This window comes from Triticum aestivum, chromosome 2A (genome assembly GCF_018294505.1).
Source record: "Triticum aestivum cultivar Chinese Spring chromosome 2A, IWGSC CS RefSeq v2.1, whole genome shotgun sequence".
In the NCBI taxonomy this organism is placed as follows: domain Eukaryota; kingdom Viridiplantae; phylum Streptophyta; class Magnoliopsida; order Poales; family Poaceae; genus Triticum; species Triticum aestivum.
In genome coordinates, this window is record NC_057797.1 from 67,109,023 (window position 1) to 67,124,018 (window position 14,996).

General features: G+C 45.4%; 1 pseudogene; it reads right to left on the bottom strand.

The window, feature by feature from the left end:
* Positions 1-3,664: 3,664 nt before the first annotated feature.
* Positions 3,665-12,684, bottom strand: LOC123187522 (putative disease resistance protein RGA4; annotated as a pseudogene).
* Between the last annotated feature and the right edge of the window lie 2,312 nt (positions 12,685-14,996).

Sequence of the window (14,996 nt, forward strand, 5' to 3'; positions counted from 1 at the left end):
ACTCGGGAAATATCGAATATGATAATAAATTTAAATTACCACCAGGTATGGTAAGGCTATCCACGTATAGTAATAAATCATATAGTAATAAATCATAATTAATCCACATATAGTAATAAATCAATCCAGGTATGGTAAGGTCATAACTCAGGAAATTTTGAATATGGTAATTATATGGTAATAAATTTAAATTACCCCAAAGGCTATCAATCCAGGTATGATAAGGCCATAACTCGGGAAATATCGAATATGGTAATAAATTTAAATTACCACCAGGTATGGTAAGGCTATCCACGTATAGTAATAAATCATATAGTAATAAATCATAATTAATCCACGTATAGTAATAAATCAATCCGGGTATGGTAAGGTCATAACTCAGGAAATTTTGAATATGGTAATTATATGGTAATAAATTTAAATTACCCCGAAGGCTATCAATCCAGGTATCGTAAGGCCATAACTCGGGAAATATCGAATATGGTAATAAATTTAAATTACCACCAGGTATGGTAAGGCTATCCACGTATAGTAATAAATCATATAGTAATAAATCATAATTAATCCACGTATAGTAATAAATCAATCCAGGTATGGTAAGGTCATAACTCAGGAAATTTTGAATATGGTAATTATATGGTAATAAATTTAAATTACCCCAAAGGCTATCAATCCAGGTATGGTAAGGCCATAACTCGGGAAATATCGAATATGGTAATAAATTTAAATTACCACCAGGTATGGTAAGGCTATCGATCCAGGTATGGCACGCCCTCACCTGATCACCTATCACAATCTCCAGCCCCACGCACGCACCAAAGAACCCACCCGGCACCAAACGCAGCTCCTCTCGATCCCCTCGAGTAAACGCCGCCGCCGTCGTGCGATCTTCCTGACACAGACGCCGTCGCCGCCTCCTTCCCACCTACGGCGTCCCCCACGTCCATGGTGACGGCGCTCGCGTCCTACACTGACCCTCCGCCTCATATAGGTTGGTCGTTGATGGAGTGGGATGTGCCGCTGCGGTTTGGGGAGGCGCAATCATGATCTGGTTGGGATCTCAGTGTGGACTCGTTCTCTGCGATGAAGGATGGCACTGCCTCCCTGGCAAATGGGATCGGAGGAAGGGGCTCTACGTCGTGAATGTCGGCGAGGCAGCGGCCGAAGGCGAGCCCGACGGTGAGCACGGGTGTTCGTCCCATGAAATAGGTGGCCATGGAGGGCGGATCTGAGGCCACCCCAATCGCCGGTGGCCCTTCCTCCCATCGCTCATCGCCTCCATTCTCTCTCTCCTCTAAATCTTCGTCGCCCCTGCCTGATTCTGGCCGACGCCATCCGGCTCTCGCATCGACCACCACCAGCACGGCTGCGGACGAGGCGCAACCGCAGACGCCGCCGCCGCCATCCTCATCCACCTCCTCCACCATCCTTCCCAGCCGTCGTCGGGGGCACCCGCCATCTGCGCTCTAGCCCACCCGCTCCCTCCTATCCCCTCCCCCTGCCTGCCAGCCCCGTGATCCATCACACAGATGGCAGGTACTACAGCGACCTCCTCCCCAGCGGATCCGGCCTCCTCCGATGGAGATCCATCCTGGGCACCGCCTTATTCTCATGCGTGCACGTCTATATCAACGTCTCATTCCACCTCACCTGAGCCTTTACCTTCCCACCTCTGCTTCAGATCCACATCACTTTGCAAGGTATGTGCTTGATTGTTCCGAACTGGATCGATGGATTGTGCAAGGTACTTTGGGTGTCGTCATTGACGGCAATTGTCACGCCATGCTACCATCGGAGGGGTCCCTCATCGATGATTAGGGTCTTCTGAACTGCACGAGCTCCATTGAGAAGGATGTTTTTAATTCTGGTTTTGCCTACATGCTTTCTTTGCCTGTATCTACTTAGCTAATGTCTTCTTATAGATAGTAGCTGCTGAAGTGGTGATCAAAGTTGTTCACTATAAGGAAACAACCATGATAACAAAAGTGTATATTCCCTGACCTTTGACCTGAAGTACTTTTTTATTTGAAACTTGCAACAGCTAGGCATTGAAATTAGCAACAGCTTCGTACGTACTGAACTAATTTGCAGCAACACGTACTGAACTAAGTTAGGTTATGCTCATCGTTCCAACATGCTTAGTGATAACCACCTAGCAAGCTGATCAAACATGAAAAAATTGAAGTGCTACTGCTAATCGTACTATTCTGAATGTGAAAATCTATTTAATTGGCTCTTCTCTAATTGTACACTTGCATAAATCTCAGATCTTGCAAATTACAGTATAACCATAAAAATCATGCTTTGACTCCTATAGGGCCTTTTGCACTTTAATATGACTAATAATTTGCCTTAATATCACAGATTGTATTACTACCTTTCTAAGTGAATGACATTCAAGAAGGTCATTAAATAAAACCAAGAAATCCTTCTGGTATTGGAGTGTAGAAAAGTTGAGACTATAAAACCAAAAGGTTATATTTACGTTTATTAGAGAAGGTTCTTTACTTTTTATAGGAAAACACAAAATGTTGCGATGTAGAGTCTAGGTGGTGGGCCTCCTTGATCCACTTGGTGGATGAGGGCGACTCCGGTCCTGGCACCCATAGTGCCAGTGATCCAAAAATCATAGGGCCTGGATATAGCTCTAGCAGACGTATGCGGCTTGCGCATCGAGCTTGGTCGTCTCGAGCATGGAGATAGGCGAGTTGTAGACCAAGAGCTGGTACAGAGATAGGCGAGTTGTAGACAAGAGCTGGTGGGCAGCAAGAAACGCATGCACACCAAAGAACAAATCTGAGTCACATGCCTACTTCTATTGGTTTCTACAAAGAGCGGCTAGCTTAGATCTTAGACCAGTCGGTCACTGTCGAGGTCGCCAAGGTGATCTTACAGCACCGCCGTGGGGATTTCTCATGATTTTATGTAGGCAAGCCGCAAGCGGTGGTGGTGATTGGCTGGGTGGTGTCGCTGCCTTGGGAAGAGACGAAGTGATGGTAAAAGTAAGCAGGATCCGATGATTCTTCCGTGGGGATAGCCAAAGTCAAGATGTCGACTACAGACTCGTCGCAGACTTGCAGTGAACCTGGATGCGGCGAGCCTGATTTGTGGATCGATGGCGGGTCTTGACTTTGTTAGGCTGGGATTGGATGGTTGCGGAGGGTGGTGTGCTTGGTTGGGTTCCCATGGAAGAATGTGGCCTCCTCGTGGATCTGGTCATGCCCATCCTAGAGAACATTGTGTCCCTAACTCCCTCGAGGAGCAAGGACAGTGCAAGCGGCAGCAGGGGGTAGGGGTAGATGTGGGGAGGGATGTCGGCGGCTGCTCGAGGTCATCATGATGAAACCCTTGACGTCCCATCTTTATCAATGGAAGTGGAAGAGCACGAAGTCGAGATTGGATAGGAGTTTGAGTTCTTTTTGGCACCGATCGGTTCCCCACTTTAGAGATGTATTTTTTTTGCGTGCGAGCAAACAGTGGGTTGATTCTAAAAGGGATAGGCACTTTTCAACAGAAGTGCATGACGGACCAAAAATATGACCTCATTTTATTCGTTTGATAGATATCGTATTATTCGTTATTGTTCGTTCGGTGAAATTTCCTAATATTTGATTGTTGTGTTTCTAATTAGAGCACCCCATAATCACCCAATATGAGGGGATGATAAATGAAAGATACTGATTATAAATTTTAAAGAGCCCGTGGCAACGCACGGGCGTTATAGTAGTTGAAATCTATGAACAAATCAGGTGTCTTCTGACGCGTCCTGAATTCTGACGGAGCAACATATGCTGGCTAAGAGGTGGAGTTCCGAAATACAAAGTGCATTATTTGTAGCAGCAGAGCATTTCCGGATTGTGTTTTGAGGAAGTTTTGGATAAGCTTCTTCAGGCCGATGAACAGCACAATGCATCCTTGAAATTGTGTCTTTGATTTGCCTTCAGATGTCAAGGAAGTGAAAAGCAATAATCATTTTCAGCTCACAAGACTAGAAAACTGAAGTAAGAAGCAGCGAAACAGACTAGTATACCTGTTGACTGCTATCATTTTTTTTTTGGGACAGGAAATTGACTGCTACAGTTGACATGACAGCAAAGGATGAGGCTCTAAAGTGAAAGCAAACCTGTCCAGGAACTGGCATAAGACAGTTTCTTATACTCGCAGAAAAAAAGAACAATATCACTTCAGTATGTTAATTCTAACATGATCTACTCGCCCCTAAAAAACTTCAACATGATGTATTGTAGAAGTATACCTCAAAAGCAGTACAGCGATATCCTTGTGGAGGTACAAGCTCATGCTTAACGAGACAACGACTAGCCAATTCACATCTTGAAAACTAATGCCAGCCCTTAGCTTGCTTGTCGTGAGCATTCTACACTGACCGTTCAGCTCCTCGCTGCAAAGCGAGATGTCCAACTCTTCCAGCGAAGGTGGAAGGCCCGCTTCCGGCAGCCTTGACACATTCGGACATCTTCTGTATGTCAGCAAACAGATCAAATTATGATAAGGTTCTGACGTGAAAGCAATCCTGTCGAGGAGCTGGCCTAAAGTCAGTTTTTGCTGCTTCCACACACAAAAAGAAAAAGGCACCGCAGTACAGTAAACTCTGGGCATAACATGATTTATGCTAGAAATATACCTCAAAAGTGTACAACTACATCTGTTGTGCAGGTTGTGCTTGACAAGCCACCGAGTAATCAGTTCACATATTGGTCGTCAATTTTGACCTTTAACTTGCTTGACACTAGCGATTTGGATTGACGTTTCAGCTCCTCACTGCCCCGGAAGACTTTCAACTCCTCTAGGAAAGGCGGGAGGTCCGGCAATCCTGAGATGCTCGGACAAAATGAAATATCCAACACCTGGAGAAAGCGAAGTCTGTGCAGGCCTGCAGGAAGATCTTTGAGATATTTGTAACACATAAATCGGAGCTCTGTAAGGGAACTGAGGAGCAGAAGCCCTGTCTCTTCCTCATCTGTTAGTCCTTCTGCTGGTGTTTCTTTTTCAAAACCACTAATAACTAAGCTCTGGAGTGATGTGAGTTGCTTGCAGAAAGACGTGGCAAGGAAAGAGAAGTCACTAATAGAAAGATATTCCAGTTGAGGGCATAATTCGTAGTCCTGCACTGGCAAACCCTCCAAACATGAATGCAAGCAAGGGCATTCCCGTAGATACAAATGCATGAGGCTGCCAAGGGATTGAAAGCCCTCCAGTGTAGAGAGTGATGTGCAGCTCCGAATATCCAACATTAGCAGTGCCGTGCAGGAGTGCAGCTGTAGAGATTTCAAATTTGGGGCGCCCCTTACTTCCATAATGCAGAGGGAACGGGATTGCAAGACATCTAGTGTGCCAAGCGATTCACATGTACATACCTTCAACTTTTGCAGTGCCGTGCAGGAGTTCAGCTGTAAAGATTCCAATTCTGGGCAGTTCTGTACATCCAATTCCGTTAGTGCTGGCGCATATTGCACAATCAATGATAGCCACTCCCATGCTATGCCGCATGACCGGATCATTATATGTTTAAGAGATGGGATGGCATTGTATTTTGCAGCTGTCAAATCTTCACGGGCATGCTCTGGTGGAACATCGAAACTGGAAATCCCTGGACAATACACTATTCTCAGTGTCTTTAAGGATACAAGTTGACTTAATCCTTCTAATGAAATAAACATTAGATTTTTGCAGTAACCTATTATCAACTCTGTCAGGAAACTTAGATTATGGAATGCCAAAATCTTTCCATCTAACACCAACAGCTCATCAGAAAGCACCTCAAAACGATCCTTGTTAGAATCATATTCATGTTCATAATAATCAGATCTACCAGGATCCTTGCCGATGATTAAACTTCCAAAGGACGATGCCTCTATACTTGGAAAATTCGAAACTCCCCTCATGGAAATTCTAGAAACAATACTTGAAGATGGTAAAGGGTGTGGTACCAGCAAAAGAGGACAGTTGTGGATAACAAGTTCCCAAATACGTGGCAACCATGACTTCTTCTCAGTTTTAAATTTATGGCCGTCCCCAAACAGATCAAACACCTTCAATGAAGTGCAATTCTTAATTTTCAGAACCCTTAAACAGGAGTTCAACCCCCTCATATAAGTGCAGGAGCATGTCTCCAGCTTTTTCATCTTAACTAACACCAGCTCCTCTAACGAAGGAACTGATATTTTTACTACTTTTGGCATGCCGCTTAACTTTAATTTTCTAAGAAGGGGAAGCAATTGCAGAGATGGAAGTATCCGCCATTTTCTACAGTTCTCCAAATGCAGAGTCTGTAAGGAGGTAACAGAGATATTGCATCTGTATCCAGATAGCCAAGATGGAGAGGTGGCACCATTGTATCCAAATATCTGAAGATGCTTTAGGTTTTTATGTGGTTGAAGACCCTCAAGCACCTCTTTTTGCAAGCACTCCTCTGTTTCTATGCTGGTAGAAGGTTCAGAGCACGTGACGTTCTCAACATCTAAAATATTCAGGTTGATATCCTCCCAGGACAAGTGCAGCTTTTCTAAGTGCCATTTGTCAAGCAGTCCTGCTCCACAAGCCTCCTCCTGAGTCTTAACATTTTGAAGTTGAGAAACCCCAAGTTGGACAAGATCGTTCATGCATTGAAGTTCTATAATCTGAAAGCCATTGGAATCTTGTATGCTGAAATTGTTTAGTGTCTGAAGTGAGGTCAATTTGCCAATTCTATCAATGGAAGTTGCAACAAGATGCCGCAAACTGACAAGATTATTCATGCCATCAGGTACATCAAGATGAGTGCTTGAGCCGACATCTAATACTTGAAGGTGACAAAAATTGCTCAAAACCTGAGGCAAACCCCCCCTCGCCTCATTGGCCGTCAGTTTTAGATAGCGAAGATGAGTAGGATTAACAGAACTGCACATGAGGGAATTAAAATCTGCAAAGGTTGCAGATATTTGCAGCAGACGTAAATTAGGAGCCTTCCGGAATATGTCTTGGAAGGACTGGAAGAAAGAAGACTTGTAGTGCCCGATAAACACCAACGACCTCAGTTTTGTAACTACTGGTGCAATTGTATTTCTCAAATTTTCTATAAACTTGTTAATCTGAGATGTGTTCCAATACGGATATTTGCTCCATACTATTGACAAATGTTGTACAGTTAGTAATATATCATTGCACTGTAGACCATCTATAATTGCACAGTCAGTTTTTGAAACCATCCTTGCAAAATCATGCATAAGACCACACAAAACATATGAAATTTCTCTTCCAACTTGCTGAAAATAGCCCATGTTCACCAAATCTGCCAAATAGTCCATTCCTATCTCCTCTAATTTCTTACTTGGATGGCTCTGTTGGACAAATCCTTGTGAAATCCAAATACGGACCAACTCCTCACCAAGAAACTTATAACTGTCGGGGAATATAGAACAATACGAGAAGCATTGGTGTAGATGGTACGGCAACTGATCATAGCTACGCTTCAAAGAAGCCATGATGCCTCCACTGAGCCCCAACAATTTCCAATCTTCGTCCTTGAGAATTTTATTCCAGTGATCAACAGTAAGATCAACTCTTAATAGTTCCCCTGCAGTTACTGCTGCTAATGGGTTACCCTTTAGCTTGCCTGCTATTTCCTGTCCAATGTTCGTTAGATTTCCATGCTCTTCATAGTTCTCTTTACCAAATGCTCGTGCTTTGAGCAATAACCACAATTCGTCATCTTCCAGCGCACCTAACACAACTGGTTCAGTCATTCCTATCCTTTTTGCAACAGAGAGATTTCTAGTTGTCACAAGGATCACGTTGCCATTTGGATTGTCTGACTTGAAAGGAGCAAGTATTAGGTCCAATCTGCGAATGTTCTTGTCATCCCAGACATCGTCTAAAATAAGTAGAACCCTCTTTGATTCAATATGAGTTTTCAAGACCTGCTGAAGTTTGTCAAGGCTGCATAACCCTTCGTGTTTTTCTCGAGGGACAATATCTAATATCTCTCTCGTCAGTACCATTTCATCAAAGTTGTTAGACACCCAAACCCATATGCTGTGGTCAAAATGGTCTTGCACTTTCGGATCGTTATATACAAATTGCGCGAGAGCTGTCTTCCCAGTACCTCCAATGCCTACAATAGGCACAACAGTTACACTGTCAGATTTACCAGCTGTCATCAACTTTATGATGGAGCTCTTCTCTTTGTCTCTCCCATACACTTTGCCTTGAAGAAGACTTGATGTTCTTCGGCATGGATCTGAGGCTGTACTTTGATGGAGAGATGAACTTGCACCAGAGTGTGACCCAAACATGTTGAGATCCTTTGTCACATCCCCTCGGATGCCTTGCAACTGATGAGTTATTTTCTGTATCTTACTGGAAATTTCGTCTTTATTCCAAGGGTGAGCAACAGCTGCGGTGATTTGTGTTGGCTCTGGATTCGTTCCCATCCTTGGTATGCTGGGTGAATTACTTACAGCAACGGGGGTAGCATTTTCAGTAGCATCATCCATGCTGTGAGAAGAAAAAAGGCAAGGGATTGTTAAGCATATGCGTGTTAAGTTGTGAGCACTTTCAAAGAATAAGATGAACCAAGTGTATAACATTCAGCTTTCATGACGTAAACTATGTCCTAAAGCAATTCAAATGCAATTTCCCTTCGTAACAAATAAAAGTCCAGCTGCACATCTCTTCGCAAAGATGTAGAATAAGATGTGTGTCGTTGCAATTTGTAGAAATGAAGAAATGTACGTCGTTTTTTGAGTTTGAAACCGTACCTTGAATGGCTTGGCGGCTGGGGACGTGCTCCTCGCGTATTCTTACACTTGGCACTATTGGAGTGAGTCATCAAGACTCTTGGCCCTTGTTTACCGTCGTATTTAAGTTTCTTTTTACAGTGTCTACATTCTGCCCCCACGGTTTTTCCATCAGTGTCATATATTTCCTCAAAATCAACCCAATGTGGGGACCTTTTTTTGCCACGACCTCTTCTCGGCAGTATATTATCACCATCGTCCATCGATGTGCCATGATCTACTCGCGCTGCTTCATGCATGCCTTCGGGCTCCTGCAAAGTAACTGCGCCAAAAGAAGAGGGCTATTAGCGTGGTCCTGCTAGACCAGAAAAACGATATTATCAAGGTGAGGTCCTTCGGCGGCTAACCGGTGTTAGTCACTGTGGCTGCGGTGCAAGACTGGATAACACCGTCAGAGGCGAAGCGGTTGTGCGCGTTGGATGAAGACAGCAGCGGGTATTGGCCTGCTGGGAGATGGACAAGGTGTTGGTGAGTGGTGACTGAAACAAAGATAATTTGATGATTGATGTGATCAACCACGTCTAAAGCTTGCGCTCGATAGCCCAATTTTTTTGAATTCTAAGGGCAACTCTAGTCGATCCTAATAAATGTCTAACTCCCAAAAAACTGGCCGCTTTAGGGAATTAACCCACTTTAACCCTCCTCGCATGTCATCGTGTGCCTCCTCCACAACCGCCCCCAGGCCCCGCCACAATTGACCACTATCACAATGATCGGTGGCAATGACAGGGACATCGAGGTGCCATCATTGAGGAAGCATGTTCGTCCCGGCAGCAAGACAATGTCGACAAATAACGCTGTGTCGATCTTAATTAATCTATTCGTAAATTACATTGAAATAAAAAATGATTAAAATGAGACACAATATATTGATACTGAAATAAAAGATGTCCTGTTTGGTAAAAAAAGATTATATTTAACCTTCTCCTTTGTTAAAAAATATTGAAGAAAAAAGTGCATAACATTACCACATAAATTGGGAAACTAAAATGGCGGAGACAAGATATGCCCCCCCCCCCCCCCCCCACACACACACACGTACACATTAATGTTTTCTTTTTACATGAGTCTTGATGGCCCGAAATAAATTGCATGCATAAGCGTTTTGCTTATGTTTTTAAAAATAAAAAACTGTAGGTAGGGGCCGGGTTTCCCCTCCCAATTTCCTTCAAAAAAATTGTGATTGTACATAATAATAATACATTTTTTGCTATGTCTCAATATAATTTCGTATGTACCAGTTTTCAAGATGAACATCAAAAGAATAAACTCTGACAGTGGCTCAAGACGCAAGTAGCACATGGCAAAATGAAGTGGCGGCATGGAGTTTCTGCTTACGAGCTCACATGGTCCCTCATGAACAGTAAAAAAGAATAATAAAATAGATTAAAAGAATCTGAAATTTGTTAGGAACAAACATTGAAGAATTCAAAACATGGGTGCAAATTTTCATGAAGAAACAACATTCCAGAATGCGTCCGTGAAAAAACAAAATTGATGCTCCAAAAAGTCTGTTTTTTAAAGTATTTTGGAGCATTGATTTTGTACTTTTAAGGAAGCATTTTTGGAATGTTGTTTCTTCATGAAAATTTGCACGCATGTTGATAATTAGTCAATGTTTGTACCCCGAAAAATTCAGATTTTTTTGATTTTTTTACTAATTACTTTCGAACAGGGGCGGAGCCAGGCCCCGGGCACCCAGGGCCCAGGCCCGGGGCGTGAGGAATGGTTTAGCCCTATACCTATGCATATTTCGTACTGGGCCTGGGGCGCAGCCCAGCACAGCCTGGGCACACACAAAGCCTGAAGCCTTGTACGAAAGCTCTATCCCTTCCAATCGCCCAAATTGCCGACCTAGAGACAGATCACGCGCACGCACCGCCGCTTGCCCTGCTCGGCGCTGCTGTCCGCCGTCTTCCTCACGATCTCGACTACCCCTGCCCCCTCCTTGGCGCTGCATGCCCTCTTCTATAGTCCTGGCCCAAAATGTCGTACTGTTGCGATGCTGCCGGGGCGCCTGTCCCTGCATCCACAATGCGCACATGATTCCACCCCTACTGCTAGCCTCCCCGGTCTAAGCCCCGCCCCCTGGCCCCTGTGTTGCTGCTGCAGCCGCCGGGCACTCCATTCTCCAACATTGGTAGGTTTTGCGTGCCTATATCGAATATAAATTGCATTGAAATATACTGTGTATATGTATTGATTGATCTTAAAATGATGCATTTTTATATCAATTCGATTTCATGTTTTAGAAAAAATAGACGATGAAGAAACTGTTTTTTATCGGTCCCATAAGTCATAACAGGAGTGTCTATTTTGTTGGATTGTTATACATTGAGTTGATATTCTAGTGCAATTGGGTCTGTGAGCTTTTCATATGCGGTATCTTTTACGGCGGTGAAGAACTTTTGTAGTTTTTATATGCTATGGAAAGTTTCCATGTTGCTGGAAAAAAAATTAGGCCCGGGGTTTGCATCAATCCTGGCTCCGCCACTACTTTCGAACTTACTGTTAATTGAAGGTGTATATGAGCTCGCAAGCAGGGTACTTTCGCCGTGGTTCCACCCATAGTAGCCGGAAACGGGGAACGATGGGCCGTCCCTTGATCCGGATTCATCGACCCGGAATCAGATTCGGGAACGAGGGTCGATTCGGTAAGATTCGATGCAGATTCGGTGTTTCCGCAGCCAGATCGTCGATTCAGGTTCGGCGACTCGACAGTCTTGGTTCTTGAATCGATCGAGTAACCAAAAGGTCAGCCATATCAATCATGAACTCCTCACTTTAATTTCTGCCCCGTTTTTTTCCACTCCCCTAAATAATTCCTTGTTCTGCTCTTCAATTACTCTAAGGCTCCTAATAAATTTTCCATTGGGAAGGAGATGATATATTTTAGTCTTCATGAATCAACGATGTAGCCAGTTCCCTGTATAAGTACTCCCTCGGTCCCTCCCAGCCAGTTGCTCCCCGCACCCGTAAAGATTCACGTTCCTCGTTCCATGGTACCGTACCGGATTCATCGTACCGGAATTGATTGGATCACGTTTTCGTTTTAGAAAAATCGTTCTAGAGATGTATACCCCCACTGTACCCTATTTTTTCCAGCCCCCGACTCTCGTCCCCCGTTCCCGTTCCTCGTTCCCACCGTACCGGAAACATGACAACTATGGTTCCACCTAATGGCTACCGAGGCCGTGACAAGGGACAAGGGAGGAGGGGATGCCATGCGCCATTCTCGACGAGGGGCGGCAGCGGTGCCCTCCTTCCTCGGCACGCAGGAGAAAGACTCGTCGCGATAGAGGTGATGACGTGATGTGGTCGTAGCGAATTCACGTGGCACCACAGGCTTACAAGCGGGCCCAGATTGTCGGAATGTAAAAATTCGAAATTGCAGAACAAATGCGGCATAGCTAGAGAGTTTACTTGGATCTTTTTCATGGCATTACTGGAATGAATCAAATTCTAATTTTACTGGAATTTGAAATAGAAACCATTTCTGTGAATCAAATTACCTCCTTCGAGTTCGACCTGCTGTTGAAGTCTGTAGTAGTCGAGCTCGTCGACCGCGTCATCGGCGTCGAAGAGCTTCTGCTTGATCGCGGCGAGAGACCTAGCCAGCCTCCTGTTGCCTACCGCCCTCCCCTTGACATAAGAGACCGTCGCCATGACTTCATCGATCTCAGATTTGAGCGCCTCGATGTCACCGCCAAGCCCCTCTTGGCGGATCCACGCGTCCAGCTTGTCCATCTGCAGGGTCTGGAGGATGTTGTCCGCTCGCCATTGGGCCGCGCCCTCCAGAAAGGCGTCTTCCATGGCCTCCCTCAGAGCTTCTTCCTCCATCAGAGCCGCCTCTTCTCGGGCGATGGTCAACGGTGGGAGGTGTGGAGTGCCGAATGGGAGAGCAGTTTTCAGGGAACAAGGCCGGGGGATCTCTCTTAAGCAAGCTATAGGTGGTGGTGGGCCGCAAAGTGTGTATGTGGGCTGGGCCGCAAAGTGTGTATGTGGGCTGGGCCGCTAGGCTACTGGCGGAACATTTTTTTTTCAGGGAACGCAGACTTGTGTCGCGAACTGCTTGCTCTGAAGAGGAACGACCGTGACACTCAAAATTCAGTTCACGCGTATGCATTCAGCATTCTCTATTTTTTTTTCTATTGCAAATATCCATCCACCATACAACTGCCACAATCCTTCCGTTTTATTCAACTGGCCTCCCCCCTTTTCCATTTCAAACAGAGTGGATCAAAAATTCGAAAAGAAGTGGATCAAAGTACAACAAAATTCAGCCGACTTATTACAGGCCATGGAATTTACAGTGATTACAGTTTGTATCAGGACAGTATAAAAGTACAAACCTTGGTAAAAACTCTCATAATAAAATTACAGAGCATATAATAATGTAAACAAAGATTGCATTACATCCCCGCAGAAAAACAAAAAGAAGATAACATTACATCCTTGCAACAACAAAAAAAGATAACATGACATAATCCGCTAGATCAACAGTATTCGTATGCGGATCGATGGACAAACTTACTGCATGAGCTTCTTCTAATATTTCCAAATACAGGGAAAGCACCGTGATCATAGCTAGGCTCATGGCTGCTAGTACTTTGGCATGGCAAAACCACCGAGGCCACCAACGAGGACGAGGAAGAGGACGGAAACCACCATGGCCACCCTCCCGTAAGCCTGCCGGCGATGGTCGTGCAGGTCGCGTGCCACCCAAAAGCCCAGCGACGCCTCGACGAAGCCGAAGAGCGCCACGGCCGTCAGCAAGGCGTAGTACAGGTAGAAGGCCACCTTACCATGGTGCAGGAACATACCGTCGGGCTTCTTGAAGATGAACAACCGCAGCGCCGCCGCGGCCTGGCAAACGCCTCCAGGGATCAGCGCCAGCGGAAGCTTGGTGCAGTCGCGGCCGGCCTCCGCTATGGCCCTCGCATTGCTCTCCACATCCATGGCGGCCTAGCTACGATCTGCGACTTTGTGAGTTGTCTGCTGGCAGCGTGTAGAGGGGAGAACTGTTAATTTGGAGCTTCAGAGCGTGGCGAAAATGGCGGACGGGGGGTGGCTCTTTATAGACGAGGGGGTGGACGGGGAGACGGGGCCGGGAACACGAGCACGAAATCGAAAAACACGAATCCATGTTAAGAGTCAGCTGCGAAGCTCCAGGCCATCCCTTTCTTCTTTATTCAGATTCAGACAGGAAATTTCTACCCCGGTCCAAATGAGCACGAACACGAACACGAGCATGAGCACGAACACGATTACAGGAGCCATGGTTGGGTGATAGAGCGATAGGTCTCAACTGGCAGCAGCGTCACATGTCACATCAAAGCTTTATTATATTATAAAATTCCATTTCTAGGCTCTTGACTGAGGGAAGCAATGGCAGCTAGCGTCACAAGACGACGAGCACAAGCACAAACACGAACCAGGCTATTACACATCAATCAAAGGAATGATGTCGTGCTCGATCAAACCTTAGCTACGTCTTGACCAAACACAATGGCCTTTGTGTGTGATGAGATGACTGTATTCAACTTCTGAAAAATAAAGGAGCGCCTATACATCATGCACCATAATATTTTGTTTGCATCAGCCGCTTTTGTTCAGGACCGTTAGATCTTCATCCGAAAACAGATTGTGCATTGTTTATCTTCACCTCCCTCTTCTTCGTCACGTAGCCGATGGCTGACCCAGCCCTAACCGCCTACCTCTGCCCCCGGCGACTGGCGGCTGCTGCCACCTTGCCGCCCTGCCCTCCCCTTTGACCTCCTACCACCGTTGTGCTGGCCACTACCCCGACCATCCTTCTAAGTCTCGCCCTGATTAACAACTCCGCGACACCCTCCACCCCCACCCTCGACCCCCTGTTAAGTTTCTTACTCGCTCCAGCTGGCTATCGCCCACTCCCGCTCGTACACAGCTCTATCTCGCCATGGTCGGCGCTCCTCACGCCGTCCCCGCCTTCGGTCTCGAGCGAAATGTATGACGCACAAAACAAAGGTATCTACTAATTAATAGACACGGAAAAATAAAATTGAACATCTGAAATGGGAGCATAAATACCTCACCTTTTAATTAAGGAGAGAATCACCAGTTAATTAACAGAAACTTGGCAAAAACCGTTATAATAACACACCCAAGCACACTAGGCACCCTTGACCGACCTGACTACCAAAACACACTTCACAAGCT